The sequence below is a fragment of the Bombina bombina genome, chromosome 5, assembly GCF_027579735.1.
Source record: "Bombina bombina isolate aBomBom1 chromosome 5, aBomBom1.pri, whole genome shotgun sequence".
In the NCBI taxonomy this organism is placed as follows: Eukaryota; Metazoa; Chordata; class Amphibia; order Anura; family Bombinatoridae; genus Bombina; species Bombina bombina.
In genome coordinates, this window is record NC_069503.1 from 355,060,811 (window position 1) to 355,081,318 (window position 20,508).

Sequence of the window (20,508 nt, forward strand, 5' to 3'; positions counted from 1 at the left end):
CCTCTATTGTGGGTTACAGGGCCACCTTTTGAATTCTTGTCCTACATGGCTGGAAAACCACTCACACCTAAGGTCCTGTCGGGGGCAGACCTTGGGTGGTTTATCCTCATTCCCAGAACCGCTAAAGGAGAAACCTTTGGTCACGGTTGTCCTTTCCTGGGTGGACTCCTCCATAGTCACCCAGGCTCTTGTTGACTCTGGTGCTGTGGGCTATTTCATTGACAGTGTTTTTGTATCAAAGCACTCCATTCCTGTTTTGCCTCGATCCATTCCGCTTGCTATTTAGGCCATTGATGGCAGGCCCCATTAGCCCGCACTCGTTACTCACGAGACCGCTCCGTTATCCATCCATGGCTGTTGGGGTCTCCGCAATGTGTTTCCACTTGTCTTCGGAAACCAGTTAAAGTCTTGTGCACTTCTTCGGTATCTCAATTGCCAGAGGAGTACCGAGAGTTCCTAGACGTTTTTGACAAGGTGCGTGCCAGTAGATTGCCTCCTCACCAATCTTACGATTGTGCCATAGACCTGCAACCCGGAGCCATTCCTCCTCGGGGCCAGGTTTACCCTCTGTCTGTTGCAGAGAATTGTGCTATGGAGGAGTATGTTGCCGATGCCCTGTCGTGGGGGATCATCCGCAAATCCTGCTCTCCTGCAGGGGCTGACTTCTTCTTTGTAAAGAAAAAGGGTGGCGAGTTAAGACCATGCATTGATTATAGGGGTCCTAATCGTCTTACCATTAAGAATGCTTACCCTATTCTGCTCATTATGGAGCTCTTTAACTGCCTCAAGGGAGCTACGGTCTTTTCTAAACTTGATTTGAGAGGAGCGTACAATCTTGTTAGGATCAAGGAGGGCCACGAATTAGGAAAAAACGTAAGGCATTTAAATTATTCAAAGAAAATAGTACAGACTCAAAATTCCATATTTATAAGGAATGTAATAAAGCATGCAAAGCAATCAAATTAGCCAAAACTGAAAATGAAAAATTAATTGCAAAGGATTCTAAATCCAACCCTAAAAGGTTCTTTAAGTACATAACTAGCAAAAAATCTAAGAAAGACAATATAGGTACATTAAAATGAGGGGAGGGTAGCATGATTAACAGTGACAGGGATAAGGCTGAGATACTAAACCAGTTTTTTTCTTCAGTATACACAAGAGAGGAAACTTTGGATGATACTTTGGATGATACTTTGGAACAAAATAGAACATGCCAGCCCATACCATTAATTGGGTTATGTATAGAGGATATCAGGAACAAATTGGATAATATTAAGGTAAATAAAACTCCAATCCCAGATGGAATACACCCAAGGGTGTTAAGGGAACTTAGCACTGTTATAGACAAACCTCTACTCTTAATTTTTCAAGGCTCATTATCCTCAGGCATGGTACCCAAGGATTGGTGTAAAGCTGATGTGGTGCCACTCTTCAAAAATGGAAGTAGGGATGATCCAGGAAGCTATAGATCAGTTAGTCTGACATCAAAAGTGGGGAAGATATTTGAAGGGATTATAAGGGATTATATTGATGAGCATATTCGTGTAAAAAAGATTATGAGTTCTAATCAGCATGGTTTTATGAGAAATAGAACATGTCAAACTAATCTAATTAGATTAGTAAGATTAGTAGATTAGATTAGTAAGTAAAAATATAGATAAAGGGGAATCAGTTGATGTGATATACTTAGATTTTGCAAAGGAGTTTGATACAGTGCCACATGAGATTAATGCACAAAATGAAGGGACTGGGAATAGCTGAAAATGTTAGTTTGTGGATAAATAACTGGATAAAAGATAGGGAGCAACGAGTAGTAGTAAATGGATCATACTCAGATTGGACAAAGGTAATCAGTGGAGAACCCCAGGGATCAGTGCTGGGCCCTATTCTTTTTAATATTTTTATAAATGATTTAGAGCTAGGATTAAATAGCGACATCTCTATTTTTGCAGATGATACTAAGTTAAGTAAGGTCATTAGGTCAGAGCAGGATTAACTTTCGTTACAAAGGGACCTGCAAAAATTAGAAGTATGGGCAGGTAAATGGAGAATGAGATTTAATACGGGAAAATTCAAGGTTCTACATTTTGAAAGAAAAAATAAGCATTTAAATGGGACAAGACTTAGCCAAACACAGGAGGAAAGGGATTTGGGGGTAGTAATAGATAACAAGCTTAAGATGGGTGCACAATGCATGGCAGCAGCTACAAAGGCTAATAAGATACTAGCATGTATTAAAAGAGGCATTGACTCAAGGGAGGAAAGCATAATTCTGTCACTATATAAAGCCCTGGTAAGACCTCACCTTGAGTATGGAGTGCAGTTCTGGGGACCAATCGCAAAAAAAGATATTGCAGAACTAGAAAAAGTTCAGAGAAGGGCCACAAAGCTAATAGGCTAGCTAAACTGGGTCTGTTTTCTTTAGAAAAAAGGCGCTTAAGAGGTGACATGATTACTTTATATAAATATATTCAAGGCCGGGACTTCCGGTGGGAGGGTCTGGCAGGCGGCAGCGGATAGCAGGAGCTCCGTTGTTAGAAGACTTAAAAAAACTGCTATACTCTGCTTTTGGCTGCTGACTTGCTTCCCCACAGCTGTGTCTTGTCGGTGCCTGTGTAAGTGGACATCGCCAACTGATCGGTAACGCTGTGCAGAGCTTAACAACAGCTTTGGCCCCCGGTAGTGATACAGCGCAAGCATCCACGTGGGCAGCCATATTGTGAGGCGCCTTGGCAGCTACACGAACGCTGCATCAATGGGACAACCCTGTGAAGATCCGGACCTGAGCGGTGTCCCCTGAGCCTATACTTTGATCAGGGTGATCGAGGTGAGAGACTTGGAAACATAGACGGGCTTGCTTTGACTGTGACTAAACTGCCTGCTCCCTAAATGCGCAGATTAAGTGCAGGTAATAACAGCCCGGTAGCAGTCAGGGGACATCTCCTTTTTAAAAATCCGAGACCCGGATAGTCTAACTATACACCCGTCTTGTGTCTTGTGGGGACAGATTACCTGCATGTAGGAATTTCTGACACATCTAAGAAATATCACTATCAAAGTTTTTTTTTTATGCTTGTTGAACTGGTCCTCAGATAAGTGATCCATTTTACTATCCCATTACAATTGATCTCTGCAAAAGTTTGGGCTCTCTATCTATGAACCCTCTTTGTCAGTGGGACCCAGCGGGATCTCATATATAAAAACTCTGCGATATATTTTATTAAAAGAGGGTTACAGGGAAAAAGAGGAGAATTTAGACACTTGCTCATATAAAGTGGTGAAACCTGAGGCTTACAATACCAATATTTTTTCATCTATCATTTGTCTGCCATTTTTGTGTCACTGCTGAGCTTGCTGATGAGAGTGGACGAATATTTTTATAAACTGAACTCCTCTCAAAGTGACACCATGAGTCAGAAAAACAAAGGCAGCGATAGGAAATCTAAACATCAAATAGAGACCCAGGCAGTGATTGAGACAAGCCCGGATGATATTGTCAAGCGTACTGGAGAGCAGACACAGTTAAAGAAAGAACTGAAATCCTTCTTTCTTCCTAAAATGGAAAGCCTGCAGGCTGGACTTGACACCCTGACCAGTAAGGTCAGGCAGTACTCTACCCGACTCTCTGATGCAGAGGGTCGCATTTCTGAGATAGAGGATAGGCAGGCGGCATCAAGCAATTCTCTACAACAAATCCTGCGCCAAAACAAGTTACTGCAAGAGCGTGTGGATGATTTGGAAAATCGTAGCCGCCGCAATAATCTGCGGGTAGAGGGGCTGCCTGAAAAAGTCAAGGGCAAGGATCTACTGGCTTTTGCAGCTTTAGTTTTACCAAAACTCCTGGGCATACCACAGGATCTATTGTCCTTGGATGTGGAGAGAGCCCACAGAGTTGGCCCTGAAAGAAATCTGGAAAACAGCAGTGCAAGACCAAGACAAGTGATTTTCAGATGTCTTAACTTCCAGGAGAAGCTGTGCATCCTAAGAGCTTATCGTCAACAGAAGGAGGTCCTATATGAGGGCAGTAGGCTTTTGTTATTCCAGGACTTTTCTTCAGAAGTCACCAGACAGCGTAAAGACTTTTCACCCATTTGTTCACGTCTATATGAGCAGGGCCGACAAGTGGCCTTGCTGTTTCCAGCCAAGTTACGCTTACAAACTTCGGCTGGCCCCAAATACTTTCACTCCCCCCAGGCAGTGGAGACTTACCTGGAGACGGAGAGGAAACAGAGGGATGCGGGCTGAGGATCCTGAACGCTTATATGACCCAACACGTAACTATATATATCATAATCATTATTGTTTCTGTTTATGGTTTTGCTTGTTTTTCTGAGAGACTTCCACATGGAAGCTATCTGCATGACTTTGAAAGGACACACCGAGAAATAGGTGATTTTCAGGGGAAACCCTATTGGGGTCCTATTCCGACTGCCCGAGGACAATGTACAAATACGGGCCCAAAAATGTTATATCAAGTTTTCTTAGTTAGTTTAATGTTAATTGAGTTTATTTTGTTTAAACTTTATTTGATTGCCTTGCTTATGTCTGTAACTGCCAACCTGGAAGTTTTACACTATTTATGTTCCCCCTTGGACATATGTGCTTTGATGTTGAAATCCCTCTTTATGCATCATGCTAGTCAGTCCATGCAATACCTGCTTCTAGTTGTAATTTATGTTCATGGGATTCTTGGGCAATTTCACGGATAAATACTACTGTTGTCTGGCCTTCTTGTGGCTCCTTCTGTGGGCGCGGTTTGCCTGGGGGCGGGGGGGGGGCGGCGGGAGGGGCACACTGATCATAATACTGGTGTTGTCAATGCCAGTTCAAATCATTATGTATTGCTGCACTTTTGTGTGTTATTTATTAATATGTGTACCCACTAAAATGCTCTCATTACCATGTCTGGCCCTTTTTTTCCTGCAGGGGGCGCATAACTAGTTTAATTTTTGGGAGTCCCTGGGGTGCCTCGTGCTGTTTGGCCCTCTTGCTGCTTCTCTTGCGGGCGGAGTCCGCCTGTGGGGTGGGCAATAGGGGGATCATACCCTGGGTAACTCTGCTGGTATTGTCAATTGCTCGATATGATGTATGTTGCTGTAGGATTCCTTACCATGTACATATTAGTGTAGACACCATGTTACTATCACCACATTGTATTGCTTTATCTTTCTGTGGGGAACAAATGGTTAATTTAAAGTTACAGGAACTCCGAGCCCTGAGGGAACACATTGAAAGGGGGGGGGGGGGGTGAGGGGGAATATTAATGTGGGAATGTTTTTCTTAATTCTCTTGAATAGTTTACGCCTTGTTGGAGGGACACTCCCTACCTTATTTGGCTGGTGGTGTTGCTCCAGTAGAAGTCCCATGCAGATTGGTTTCCAGGTATGTATGAGTCGAACCTTTGACAATGCTACTATACATAACAGGTTGGCGCTTATGCTGGATGACTACATTATGTACCACACTTTACCTGAGCTGGATAACACACTTACCAATTTTTTATATATAATTTTGTTTTGTTTTGTTTTTTCCCCGCTCCTTTGCTCCTCTCTTCCTCTCCTCTTCTTCTGTGCCCCTCTCTATCGTCTCATTTTATATTAACATAAATGGCACTTAAACTGTCATCTTGGAACGTGGGGGGTTTTAACTCCCTGGTGAAGAGGAGAGCGATCCTATCCCATTTAAAGAAATTAGACTCTGACATTGCGTTTCTCCAAGAAACCCATTTGACAGATGCGGAGCATGAAAAACTAAAGCAAACATGGGTGGGATTGGTCTTTTATCTCTCTCATACTAGTTCCAGTAGGGGTTTGGCTGTTTTATTTGGTAAACGTCTCTCAGTTGAGGTGATACACACATACAAAGATGAGGGGTTAGGTTTTTAATACTGAAGGTTAAACTTCAAGATTTAACTTATATTCTCTGTAATATTTATGCCCCTAACTCTAAAACCTTTGCTTTTTGGGACACCTTGGTACAGGCACTGACCCCATTTGTTGGCATTACATTTATTTTGGGGGGTGATTTTAATCTTACTCCAAGCCCTCAATTGGATAGGGCTTGGCTGGGGCTTGTAGACACCAGGGCCAGGCTTTTAAGACTTAAAGGGAAATTTGAAATGAAGGTCTTTTCCAAACTACACTCAGACTTGGCGGTGTGTGACATCTGGAGAAGGAGACATCCTCTGGAAAGGAGCTATACGTGCTTGTCCAAGGCGGCAAATTCTTTATCTAGAATAGATATGTTTTGGGTATCAGAATGTCTGATCCCTAGAGTCACTCAGGAAAAAGTATACACCATTTTACTCTCAGACCATGCCCCAGTGGGGCTGACGCTGAAGCTTAATAAGAACAGGCCAAATAGATACACACTTAGATTTCCGTCATACTTAGTAACCTCAGAGGCCTTTCAAAAATATCTTACACATTGTTGGAATGATTTCTATACGGAGAATTGCCAACACCTGGACAGGCCTCAGCTGTTCTGGGACACTGCCAAAGCAGTTCTAACAGGACATATTATTTCGTATGTAGCTAATCTTAAACATAAAGCGCAGCAAAGATATGATGAATTACAGAGGACCCTAGAACAGTCTTACCAGGCCTACCATGCAACCAAATCTAGGGAGGCATATGATGCATCCACCCTGGCTAGGGAGGAATTGGAGGCCTTCTTAAGGCAGAAAGCGGCCTCTGATTTGTTGAAATCAGCGAGTAGATTCCACAGGTATGGGAGCAGATCGAGTAAACTACTGGCTGCTCTGGTTAACAAAAGGGAATCTGGGCGAGAGGTTGCGGCCATACAGTTTAATGGCGAGACTTATAGGACTCCATTGGAGATAGCGGAGGGCTTTGCACTATATTACAAGCAACTATACACTAGTCAGCCAAGGCCTCCGGTGGAGGTGTTGGAACGGTTTTGACACTCCGTAACACTCCCAAGGTTGACGGACGATCAAATGGAGTCTCTGAATGCCCCCATCTTAGTTGAAGAGATTCAGGCCATGATCAAATCCCTGGCAGTGGGCAAGGTGGCGGGTCCAGATGGACTCCCTATAGAACTTTATCGTTTGCTTCTGCCGCAGGTGTCGCCTATACTCAATCAAGCATATAATGGCTTTTTCAAGGAGGACTGTCACCCCTCCAATACTTTCTCTTCCACTCATATAACTCTACTTCCGAAACCAGGATGAGACCCTTTGGAGCCGGGATCGTATCACCCGATCTCGCTCCTAAATTCGGATTACAACATTTTTATGAAGATTCTTGCAAATCACTTAAAGTATATTTTACCTACTCTTCTTGGTCCTGATCAGACGGGCTTTGTGTACCAGCGCACCCCGGTAACTAATTTACGACGCGTGCTTCATGTTATTAACTACTACTGGGAATGGGGACAGACCTAATCGGGAGGAGACAACTCAGAGGCATTTCTCCTTTCTTTAGACGCGGAGAAGGCCTTCGACCGTGTCGAATGGCCTTATCTGTTCGAAGCCTTAAGCCGCTATGCTTTCCGGGGTTCTTATATGGAGGTATTGCGGAAGTTATACTCTTCACCTACCGCTCATATCATGGTTAATGGCTGCTTCTCTCCTGGATTCTCCTTGGGGAGGGGCACTAGACAGGGGTGCCCTTTGTCCCCCCTGATCTTTGATTTGGCTTTGGAACCTTTGGCGATGGCTTTGCGACAAAACTTTCCAGGGGTGACTCTGGGGAACCAAGTGCTCCATCTAGCACTGTATGCAGACGACATGTTATTGTTTGTAGACTCCCCTAAAAAATATATTTCTAACATACTTGAGACATTGGAATTATTCGGACGATTCTCGGGATATAAAGTGAATAGCACCAAGTCTGAGATTCTGTGGCTACACAAACGTACTTTAGATGTTACTTCGTACCCGTTTGTTGAGATCACTTAATACCTCATGTACTTGGGTATTAATCTGCATCAGAACCCACATAAGATATATGGACTTAACATCACTTCTCAGTGCGATGCGATTTGTTCTCGGTTGACTAGCTGGCATAATCTCCCTCTGGGTCTCACTGGACGCATAAATCTATTTAAAATGTCGCTATTGCCTAAGCTTCTCTACCCCCTGCTCCTGCTGCCTTTTTTAATGACCAGCGGAGATGTAAGAAAGCTCAACAAGGCTCTGGGCCACTTCATATGGAGGGGGAAAAAGCCAGAATTGCAGCTAACAAGCTGCACGCTCCTTTCTTGAGCGGTGGCTTGGGTCTTCCGCATATCCAATTTTATAATTGGGCAGCTTTGATAAGGCTGGTGTTGGATTGGCAGCTAGGCACGGCCCACTTCTGTGACAGGCAGCTGGAGGAGACAATGATTAGAGAGTGTGGGCTGGCGTACCTCCCATATTGCCAGTTGGGGGACATGCCCCAACGCATAAAGAATAATTTCTTGTACAAGGATCCCCTTGTTGCCTGGACAAGAGCTCCCAAGATGTTGGGCCAACAGAGCCCCTCACCTAAATATATACCTATCAAGGGTAATATCGGATTCCCAGAAGGGGACGAGCATGCTCCGTTTGCCATATGGGAGGTGAGGGGATTGCGGAAAGTAGGGGATGCTCTGTATCCACTGTTGCACACCATCAGAACATTTCAAGACCTAAAAACCACATTCAACCTTCTGAACCAGCATTTCTATGCATATTTGCAGCTTAGGCATTATATCAGAGCACTAATGGGTGCCAACTCAGGGTTCTGGAATCAAGCCCCATTTGTAATTCCCCAAGCTGTTTTCACACTGGGGATTTTTTCTATCTCAGGGATTTATCAGGAAATTCTTAGACAACACAGTGCTAGGGCTCAGGCGGGACTAATGGAAAAGCTGCAACTAGACATAACTGAGGTATCTTTGCAGGATGTTAGGATAGTCTTTTGAAGACTAAATCAGCCACCTTGTCATTGGCTTTGCGGGAAGCACAAATTAGGCTAATTAACAGGGATTACATCACCCCTAGTAGGAGGATGAAATGGAACCCTCATCTCCCAAACAGATGTATAAAATGTAAATTCCCTGAGCCCTCATTGGTTCATTACTTCTTTGATTGCCCGCTGGTTGGGAGGTTTTGGGGATATTTGAAATATTGGCTTAAAATTACCCTGTGTATTGACATAACATTTAATCCCACCAATATATACTTGTTTACATGGCCTAATATTGATAGGAAAAAACAGCCTTTACTGACACTATGTACACTACTTGCAAGACATTGCATCTTCACCCTATGGTGTTCCCGCTTGGCGCCCTCAATGACACAATTTAAGAGATTTCTATTTAAACATCTGTTTATTGAGAGACAGGATGTCTGTTGGGTCACCAAGTATAGATTACAACCTTTCTTTAGGAAGTGGAGATGTCTTATAGAGAAATTACCCGTAAACCAACAAAAACAAATTCTAAAACCTTTTGCACATCATGAGATAATATTGGAGGAGATTCTGCGGGGAGATTGGGCGGCTTTGACTCTTGAGGAATCGCCTCGGATTGGAGCTGATTGAATTTTTCTTTTAATTAAGCCGATTTCCCCCCTTTTTTCCCTTCCTAGCCCCCCCACTCTTCTCTTTTTTTTTTTTTTTTTTTCATATGCATACTTACTTAGTTGCCAGGCTCAACTCATGGGGACATTTTGGTGCTCTATTACTTAGATAGCAAGGTAGTTGATAGTTGTTAGATGTGTTAGAATAGTTAATTTACTTTATAGGTTTAAAAAAAAGAAAAATGTCAGTGAGGGATACGTGCAAATAAGCGATGGATAATTAAGATATGCCTCATATTTACAACGAACAGTTCTACAATGCAGTTATGTGGTAATATTCTAAGCTAATTTGAATAACTGAAGATTGCTCATTATTTATGTGAATATCCTGTTAAAGTTTGATGTATTCCATATGTAATCTCTTCTTGTGAATATCAAAAGTGGCTGTTTTTGTAGATCTTGTAAACATTTGTTGTATCCTCGATGATAATAAAAACGAATTTAAAAATATATATATATATTCAAGGCCCATATACAGAGATGGCAGAAGCTCTGTTTATTCCAAGAAAATTGTTTGTGACCAGAGGCCACAATTTAAGGTTGGAGGAAAGGAGATTTAATCTCCTGCAATGGAAACGTTTTTTCACTGTAAGAGCAATAAAATTGTGGAATTCATTACCAAAGGAGGTAGTGAATGCCAATACCCTAGATACATTTAAAAATTATTTGGATACATTTCTGTTTATAAACAAAATTCATGGATATGATTGCTAGTATTAAATGGGTCACCTTTTAGTGGCATTATTTAAGCTTAACTGGAGCTTTTTGTATATATTTTAGATTTGTATAGGTTGAACTCGATGGACTTCTGTCTTTTTTCAACCTCATCTACTATGTTACTATGTTACGAATGGAAAACAGCATTTAACACCAGGAGCGGGCATTATGAATATCTTGTAATGCCCTTTGGCCTATGCAATGCTCCTGCTGTTTTCCAGGAATCTATTAATGATGTCCTACGAGATATGTTGCAACAGTGTGTTGTGGTGTATTTAGACAACATCCTCATACACTCACCCATGCTTGAGGCTCATCGTTCTGATGTTACATGGGTTCTTCAGAGACTACATGAGAATGGCCTGTTTTGTAAACTCAAGAAATGTGAGTTCCATCAGACTCAAGTAACCCTCCTAGGTTATGTTATCTCCGTTGCAGGGTTCTCCATGGATCCTGACAAGTTGTCTGCAGTTCTGCAGTGGCCTCGCCCAGGCAGTCTTCGGTCTATTCAACATTTTTTGGGGTTCACCAATTACTATAGAAAGTTTATTAAAAACTTTTCTACCTTGGTCAAACCTATCACAGACATGACCCATAAAGAGAATGATCCATTCCATTGGTCACCTACTGCTATTAAGGCCTTTGATATTCTTAAGACTGCCTTTGCTGCTGCTCCAGTTCTGGCTCAACCTAGCCCTGCCCTGTCTTTCATTCTTGAGGTCGATGTATCTGAGACTGGAGTAGGTGCCCTCTTGTCTCAACATCAAACGCCTGACGGTTCCTTGCATCTATGCGGTATCTTCTCTAAGAAATTGTCTCCAGCAGAGTGCAATTATGAAATTGGCGACAGGGAATTACTGGCCATAATTTTGGCACTCAAGGAATGGAGGCATCTTCTCGAGGGTAAAAGCGTACCAGTGCTCATTCTTACTGACCACAAGAATTTAACTTATCTATCTGAAGCAAAACGTTTGTCGCCCCGACAGGCCAGATGGGCGCTATTTTTGTTTCGGTTTAATTATGTGGTCTCCTACCTGACTGGTAGTAAGAATGTTAGGGCTCGACAATTTTTGCCTCTGTCCAAGGAGGAGTCTGTTCCTACTCCAGTTATACCTCCTGACGATATTTTGGCTACCATACGTACTAATTTGACTTCTCCCTTGGGGGAGGAGATCCTGGCTGCACAAACCTAGTGGTAAGTGTTTTTCTCCTGAGAATCTTCAAACTAAACTTTTGCAAACTTACCACTATCCTAAAGCCGCAGGTCACCCAGGCAAGAACCAAATGATTTGGTCTGTCACTCGACAATTCTGGTGACCAGGTCTTCGTTCTGATGTTGCTGCGTATGTTGCCTCCTGCTTAGTTTGTGCACAGAATAAGACTCCTCGATGTCTTCCTGTTGGTCTTCTTCAACCTATTGCTAATAGTGAGCGTCCTTGGACACATCTTTCCATGGACTTCATTGTCGAGCACCCTGTTTCCAATGGCAATACTGTTATCCTTATGGTGGTTGACCGTTTTTCTAAAATATCACATTGCATTCCCTTGAAGAAGCTGCCTACCGCTCAGGAGCTTGCTTCAATTTTTGCCCGGGAGGTCTTCCATTTACATGGGTTACCCAAGGAGATAGTGTCGGACTGGGGTAACCAGTTTGTCTTCAGATTTTAGCATTCCTTTTGTGCTCAAATGGGGATCCAGCTTTCCTTCTCCTTGGCATATCACCCTCAATCCAATGGGGCTGCGGAACGGTCTAATTAAGCTCTGGAACAGTTCCTCTGTTGCTATGTCTCAGATCACCACAATAATTGGTCTGAACTGTTACCTTGGGCAGAGTTTAATCGTAATAGTGCTATTAATGCTTCCTCCAAGTTATCCCCATTCATTGCGAATTATGGGTTTCAACCATCCTTAGCAAAAAAAAGGGGGGGTTAGTTAGGGAGCTAAAAGAGCTAAAGGTATAATGATGTAATAAAGTTGTGATTAGAGTGTGCAAAAGTATATTTATATAAGCATACACCGATGGTGAATACAATTTATTACAATACAATAGTGATGTCGCAAATAGTTCCCGGCGAACATAGAATGTTCGCGTTCGCCTCAGCGGGCGAACATATGCAATGTTCGATCCGCCCCCTATTTGTCATCATTGAGTAAACTTTGACCCTGTACCTCACAGTCAGAATACACATTACAGCCAATAAGCAGCAGACCCTCCTTCCCAGACCCTCCCACCTCCTGGACAGCATCCATTTTAGATTCATTTGGAAGCTGCATTCTTAGTGAGAGGAGGGACAGTGTAGCTGCTGCTGATTTAATAGGGAAATCGATAGCTAGGCTAGTGTATTCAGTGTCCACTACAGTCCTGAAGGACTCATCTGATCTCTGCTGTAAGGACAGCACCCCAAAAAGCCCTTTTTAGGGCTAGAACATCAGTCTGCCTTTTTTTTTTCTGTGTAATCTAATTGCAGTTGCCTGCCTGCCAGCGTGTGTGTCAGGCTCACAGCGTATACTGTGCCCACTTGCCCAGTGCCACCACTCATATCTGGTGTAACAGTAGTGTACATTTAAAAAAAAATAAAACATTTTGACTGTGAAATAATAGCAGACTGCTGCCAGTACCCAAGATGGCCGCCAATAAGGCAGATGGGGAGGGTTAGAGAGCTGTTTTGGGGGGATCAGGGAGGTTGGGGGCTAAGGGGGGATGCTACAACACAGCATATGTAAATATGCTAAAAATAATAATTTAAAACAGAGAAGCATTTACAACCATTTGTGCCATAATTGCACAAGCTGTTTGTAAATAATTTCAGTGAGAAACCTAAAATTGCGAAAAAAAGTTAAGTTTTTTTTAAATTTGATCACATTTGGCGGTGAAATGGTGGCATTAAATATACAAAATGGGCCTAGATCAATACTTTGGGTTGTCTACTACACTACACTTAAGCTAAAATTAACTCTACAAGCTGCCTACATGCTCCCTAATTAACCCCTTCACTGCTGGGCATAAAACATGTGTTGTGCGCAGTGGCATTTAGCAGCCTTCTAATTACCAAAAAGCAACGCCAAAGCCATATAAGTCTGCTATAATGGCATGTCTGGCACACAGTGTTGGGGCAAGGGTCCATCTGACCACTGATACCTGGTCTGCAAAGCATGGTCAGGGCAGGTATATCACCTACACTGCGCACTGTGTAGCGGGCGTAACCCTTACAACCCTTACACTACCTGATCATACCTGATGTTTTAAAGCACGTTATTCCAAACAATTTAGGAATGTTAGGTGATTTATGCCCTTTATGGATTAAAACCAGACTCTGCATCAACTATGTAATTTTCCATGGGAGTTTTGCCATGGATCCCCCTCCGGCATGCCACAGTCCAGGTGTTAGTCCCCTTGAAACAACTTTTCCATCACTATTGTGGCCAGAAAGAGTCCCTGTGGGTTTTAAAATTCGCCAGCCTATTGAAGTCAATGGCGGTTCGCCCGTTTGCGAACTTTTGTGAAAGTTTGCGTTCGCCATTCGCGAACCCAAATTTTTAGGTTTGCGACATCACTACAATACAATAAAATCAGTCATAAAAAATAATCAAAATAGAGATAATTCAAGCGTAGGGACGTCTCCCTAAATAAATATACAAACTTATAAAATTATAAAAATCAAGAGTATTCAGCACATAGGAAAAAATAGCTTCTAAAAAATTAAGCAACAGGTGCTGCAGTCAGATAATATAACGGACAGAAAATATATTATACGCATAAAGCGCTATATTAAAATGCAATAGCAGTCAAGGTATTACCAAGATGAATAAGATAGCATTTGCTAGTTTGTATAAAACAGACAATTGATGGTATCATAAAACAAATTGTGGCAGCAGGAGATCTTCACAGTGCCGTCTTATATCAGTAAAAGTGAATTCGTTCGCAATGAATAGCAAAGTTGATACACAGTAGGTAAAGTTTTCACTCTGAGACAAATATATGGCTTATATAACAGTTCTGTGATACAGTTACTTGTGATCCTGATTAGTATAATGCAGAGTATACAAAAGAAGGAATCGCTACCTTTGATTTTCAAGCCCTGACATAGTTGTTGCTGTATGTCGGCTCTTGGTTTGTGAATTGACCGCAAGTTCACCCCACGTGACTTAGGCATCTGACGTCACGGGTGACACTCGGGGGGCTCGTCTTGCCCACAACAAACCAAATTTTGCGATGAAAGAAATCCTTGCGTCCGTTCAAGGGAAATGTTGACCTCTTAGTAAGTGTGGGTCTGTGTTAGCCCCTGCACTTAGTGCTTATGCACGCAGGTAGTAGATCGTCGGCAAATTCGATGAAGGTAATATATTCTGGATAACCCGGGTTTAGTGATGTCGTGAATAGTTCACCGGCGAACATAGCTTGTTCACGTTCGCCGCGGCGGGCGAACATATGCGATGTTCGATCCGCCCCCTATTCGTCATCATTGAGTAATACTTTGACCCTGTACCTCACAGTCAACAGACACATTCCAGCCAATCAGCAGCAGACCCTCCCTCCCAGACCCTCCTACCTCCTGGACAGCATCCATTTTAGATTCATTTGGAAGTTGCTTTCTTAGTGAGAGGAGGGACAGTGTAGCAGATTTAATAGGGAAATCGATAGCTAGGCTAATGTATTCAGTGTCCACTACAGTCCTGAAGGATTCATCTGATCTCTGCTGTTAGGACAGCACCCCAAAAAGTCCTTTTTAGGGCTAGAACATCAGTCTGCATTTTTTTTTCCTGTGTAATCTAATTGCAGTTGCCTGCCTGCCAGCGTGTGTGTCAGGCTCACAGCGTATACTGTGCCCACTTGCTCAGTGCCACCACTCATATCTGGTGTAACAGTAGTGTACATTTAAAAAAAAAAATCACTTTTTTTACTGTGAAATAATAGCAGTCAGTTTCCTTCACATGTGTGCATTTCAGTGCCTGCCTGCCAGGGCACAATGTCACCCCAGTGCAACTCATATCTGGTGTAACAGTAGTGTACATTTAAAAAAAAAAAACACTTTTTTGACTGTGAAATAATAGCAGTCAGTTTCCTTCACACGTGTGCATTTCAGTGCCTGCCTGCCAGGGCACAGTGTCACCCCAGTGCAACTCAGATCTGGTGTAACAGTAGTGTAAATTAAAAAAAACAACACTTTTTTGACTGTGAAATAATAGCAGCCAGTTTCCTTCACACGTGTGCGTTTCAGTGCCTGCCTGCCAGGGCACAGTGTCACCCCAGTGCAACTCATATCTGGTGTAACAGTAGTGTACATTTTAAAAAAACAACACTTTTTTGACTGTGAAATAATAGCAGTCAGTTTCCTTCACACGTGTGTGTTTCAGTGCCTGCCTGCCAGGGCACAGTGTCACCCCAGTGCAACTCATATCTGGTGTAACAGTAGTGTAAATTAAAAAAACAACAACACTTTTTTGACTGTGAAATAATAGCAGTCAGTTTCCTTCACACGTGTGTGTTTCAGTGCCTGCCTGCCAGGGCACAGTGTCACCCCAGTGCAACTCATATCTGGTGTAACAGTAGTGTAAATTAAAAAAACAACAACACTTTTTTGACTGTGAAATAATAGCAGTCAGTTTCCTTCACACGTGTGCGTTTCAGTGCCTGCCTGCCAGGGCACAATATCACCCCTGTGCAACTCATATCTGGTGTAACAATAGTGTACATTTAAAAAAAACAACACTTTTTTGACTGTGAAATAATAGCAGTCAGTTTCCTTCACACGTGTGCGTTTCAGTGCCTGCCTGCCAGGGCACAGTGTCACCCCAGTGCAACTCAGATCTGGTGTAACAGTAGTGTAAATTAAAAAAAATCAACACTTTTTTGACTGTGAAATAATAGCAGTCAGTTTCCTTCACACGTATGCGTTTCAGTGCCTGCCTGCCAGGGCACAGTGTCACCCCAGTGCAACTCATATCTGGTGTAACAGTAGTGTACATTTAAAAAAAACAACACTTTTTTGACTGTGAAATAATAGCAGTCAGTTTCCTTCACACGTGTGCGTTTCAGTGCCTGTCTGCCAGGGCACAGTGTCACCCCAGTGCAACTCATATCTGGTGTAACAGTAGTGTACATTTAAAAAACAACAACACTTTTTTGACTGTGAAATAATAGCAGTCAGTTTCCTTCACACGTGTGCGTTTCAGTGCCTGCCTGCCAGGGCACAGTGTCACCCCAGTGCAACTCATATCTGGTGTAACAGTAGTGTAAATTAAAAAAAAAAAACACTTTTTTGACTGTGAAATAATAGCAGCCAGTTTCCTTCACACATGTGTGTTTCAGTGCCTGCCTGCCAGGGCACAGTGTCACCCCAGTGCAACTCATATCTGGTGTAACAGTAGTGTACATTTAAAAAAAACAACACTTTTTTGACTGTGAAATAATAGCAGTCAGTTTCCTTCACACGTGTGCGTTTCAGTGCCTGCCTGCCAGGGCACAGTGTCACCCCAGTGCAACTCATATCTGGTGTAACAGTAGTGTAAATTAAAAAAAACAACAACACTTTTTTGACTGTGAAATAATAGCAGTCAGTTTCCTTCACATGTGTGCGTTTCAGTGCCTGTCTGCCAGGGCACAATATCACCCCTGTGCAACTCATATCTGGTAGAATTAATGTAATCCAGCACCAGCTACAAACCCAGGGTAGAGGGTACTCCTTTGGAGTGACTGCCACACTCACCAACAATAGAGTATAAAAAAGAACAAGGGTAACTCCTCTTGATCAAAATCCCAATTTTTATTTGAACAGGATAAGACACAGAAAACCACAACGTTTCGGGGTCAGTACCCCTTAGTCATGTGATAACAAACACACACACCACACCTGTTTAAATAGGCTGGGCCAGGTAATTGCTTCATCATATTAACTCTTTCAATACTTTATAATGATATTGGCCCATTGATATCACTACTATATTGACCTCTACTGGTCAAGGGTGGCATGACGTGCAAATTAAAAACAAAAATGAAAATGTAAGGAGGCCTCAAGAGAATATTTCCATACTTACATCATCCAATCAGGATGATGTTACATACAGACATAGAGAAAATTCAATCATGTTCTAAAATATATATTTGCATTATAGTTCACTCTGCAAATGCTGGAAAATAATTCACAACAAACATCAACATCTTTCCAACTATACTTTAAATTCATAGTTAGATGACTATAAGAGCCCCCCTTATTTATTTAGTAGCTCTACTCTAAGTTGAAAAAAGTATATATATATGGGGGGGACAGAGAGTGATAACTCATTGTACCCCAAAAGAATACATATATATATATACACATAGATACACACATATATACATATACACACATATGCATACATATATATATATAGAGAGAGAGAGCAAGAGAGCAAGAGGGGCATCAATAGAAAATAGACCAGTCAATTTCTCAGTTCATCCCCTTTGGTTCCAAGGTATCCAATTTAAAAATCCAATAGGATTCACGTTGTTTCAGTAACAGAGTCCTGTTACCTACCGCCCCGTCTAGGGGTCTTAACATGATCAATAACTTGGAAGCGAAGTTGACTCACATGATGCCCTGCTTGCAAAAAATGATATGCTACTGGGGCAGTCAATACCTTGCACCTAATATTGCTTTTATGTTCCGTGATGCGGTCCCCTACCCGTCTGGTGAACTCGCCCACATAGGCACGCCCACACGGACACTTTATTAGGTAGATTACAAAGTTGGTATTACAGGTGTAATAATCCTTAAATTTGAATTTATACCCAGTTTGAGGATGTACAAAGTGTGGGCTTCTAATGATGGAACCACAGTTTACACAACCCAAACGGAAAACAGCCCAAATTCTTTTTTGTAATGTATCCCTGTTGAGGTGATCTGCCAGGGCCCACATCAGCTTTAACAAGTGAATCCTTCAGACTCCTATTACGTTTATATGCTGGCATTGGGTAATGGCAGAACTCCTCAACATTAGGCATGCAGTTTTGTAGAATAGCCCAATGTTTACGAATAATTTGAGTGATTTGCTGACTTTGTCTGCAATAGCTAGAGACAAAAACCAACCTCTTTTCCTTATCATGAGAGGATTTGGTTTTAAATAGCGTGTCTCTATCAATAGCAGCCACTGTCTGTATGGTAACTTGTACCAGTTTCACTGGATAGCCTCTTTGAATGAATTTTTCCCCCATCTAAGACAGTCTAGTCATAGATTTATCAGGATCATCCACAATCCTTTTAACCCGAAGCATTTGGCTTTGTGGGAGAGATTTTACAAGGGGTAGTGGATGAGCACTATCATAGTGAAGAAGGCTATTTCTATCAGTTGCCTTTCTGAACAGGTCAGTTTTAAAACCCATACCATGTTTGATCACAGTGACATCTAGAAAATCAATACTGAACTCACTCCACACAAGCTTAAACTGTATATTATTGGTAGAGTGATTTAAGTCAGCTACAAATGATTCCAGGGCCCCAACGTCGCCCAGCCAAACCCCAAAAATATCATTGATGTAGCGCCACCAAGTGGCGCCACACCGACGATATTCCGGGTGTTCAAAAACAAATCTCTCCTCAAAGAGGTTCATAAAAATGTTGGCATAATTAGGGGCGATGTTGGAGCCCATGGCTGTTCCCTGTTGTTGCATGTAAAACTGATCCTCAAATAGGAAGTAATTGTTGTACAAGATAATTTCCAGCAATTGCAGAATGAAAGAAATCTCAAGGATAGAGTATAAACCACTTGAGTGTAAAGCACTACTTACAGCCCCGATACCACCGGCATGTGATATAGATATGTAAAGGCTGGTGACGTCGAGGCTGAAGAGTATCACCTTGTCTGTGGGCAATATCAGATTATGAATTTTAGTCAAAAAATCGTTAGTATCCTTTATGAAAGTGCATGACTGCTCCACCATTGGTCTCAAAATTTTATCCAAGTAGATGGCTATATTAGAGAAAATTGAATTGGTACCTGCCACAATGGGGCGACCAGGTGGAGCAGTCATGGACTTATGGATCTTGGGGAGGACATACATCACTGGAGTGACAGGATCCTTCACCTGCAAGAATTGACTAGTTTTCTTATCAATGATATTCAACTTCAGTGCAGCATCAATTGTAACCTGTATCTCTTGTTTTAGTTTAAAAACTGGATTATATGAGATAGCGCTGTATACAGTTTTATTCACTGAGCTGACAATAAATTTCCTGCTTATATTCAGACTTATTAAGAACAACAGTAGCACCGCCCTTGTCGGCCGGCTTCAAAATGATACTGTTGTTTTTCCTAAGGCTGCCCAAAGCTTGATAATCTGTTTTAGAAAAATTGCCCCTTTGTGCATGTCCCTTTAATTTCTATTTATACATATGTTGTTGCAATTTCTTAAGATCTGATAAAACCAATTGCTCAAACGTTTCTATGCCATGGTGTGTGTGTTGTGGATAAAACACACTTTTATTTCTCAAGCCTAAATCACCTATTTTCAGTGAGTGGTTAAAGACAGGATTAACAATCTTTTGAACTGCTACTGGAGTTACAATACTATTGTTACCATTAGATATAGAAGTAACATTCGGGTTATCTTCCCCCAGTCCAGAATATACCCCCTGGGGTTTAGTGTGCCAATATTTTAGCCTGATATTTCTAAAAAAACGAAAGATGTCCTTATAGGTCTCAAAAACATTACAGTCACTGGAAGGACAAAAAGATAAACCCCTTTGTAGTACTGCTGCTTTATTAGTGTCCAAGTTGTAATCTGAACAATTAATCACTATGTCTTGCGGGACCTCGTAGTTTGTTTGAGCACCGCCTGTGCTTACGGCCCCCACGCTTCCTGGAATACCTTCGCTGTCGCTCATGGTAAAATCCGATGAGTCTGAGCCACTGTTGCTCATTCCTCCCGGTTGATTCTGTTGCCGTCTGCGTGAACCGGAAGTGATGCGTCGTGTCTTACCCTGAGGGTCATAGATCCACCGGTATACTTGATTGGATGAGTAGTCCTGCTCATCACGCTGGAATTTCAGCCGCTTCCGTTCTTCAATACTTTTCCTCATCTCAGCGAGCAGATTCCGACTATCAGACATCAACTTGTCAAAGCTGTCAGCAGAAGTTGTCTGCCTCAATTCATCCTCCAGTTTCGTGATGTTGCCCTTGATTTCCTCAATCTCCAATTGTAAGTACTCCACTGTGAGGACGATAATATCGAAAGAGCACTTGTTAAGTAT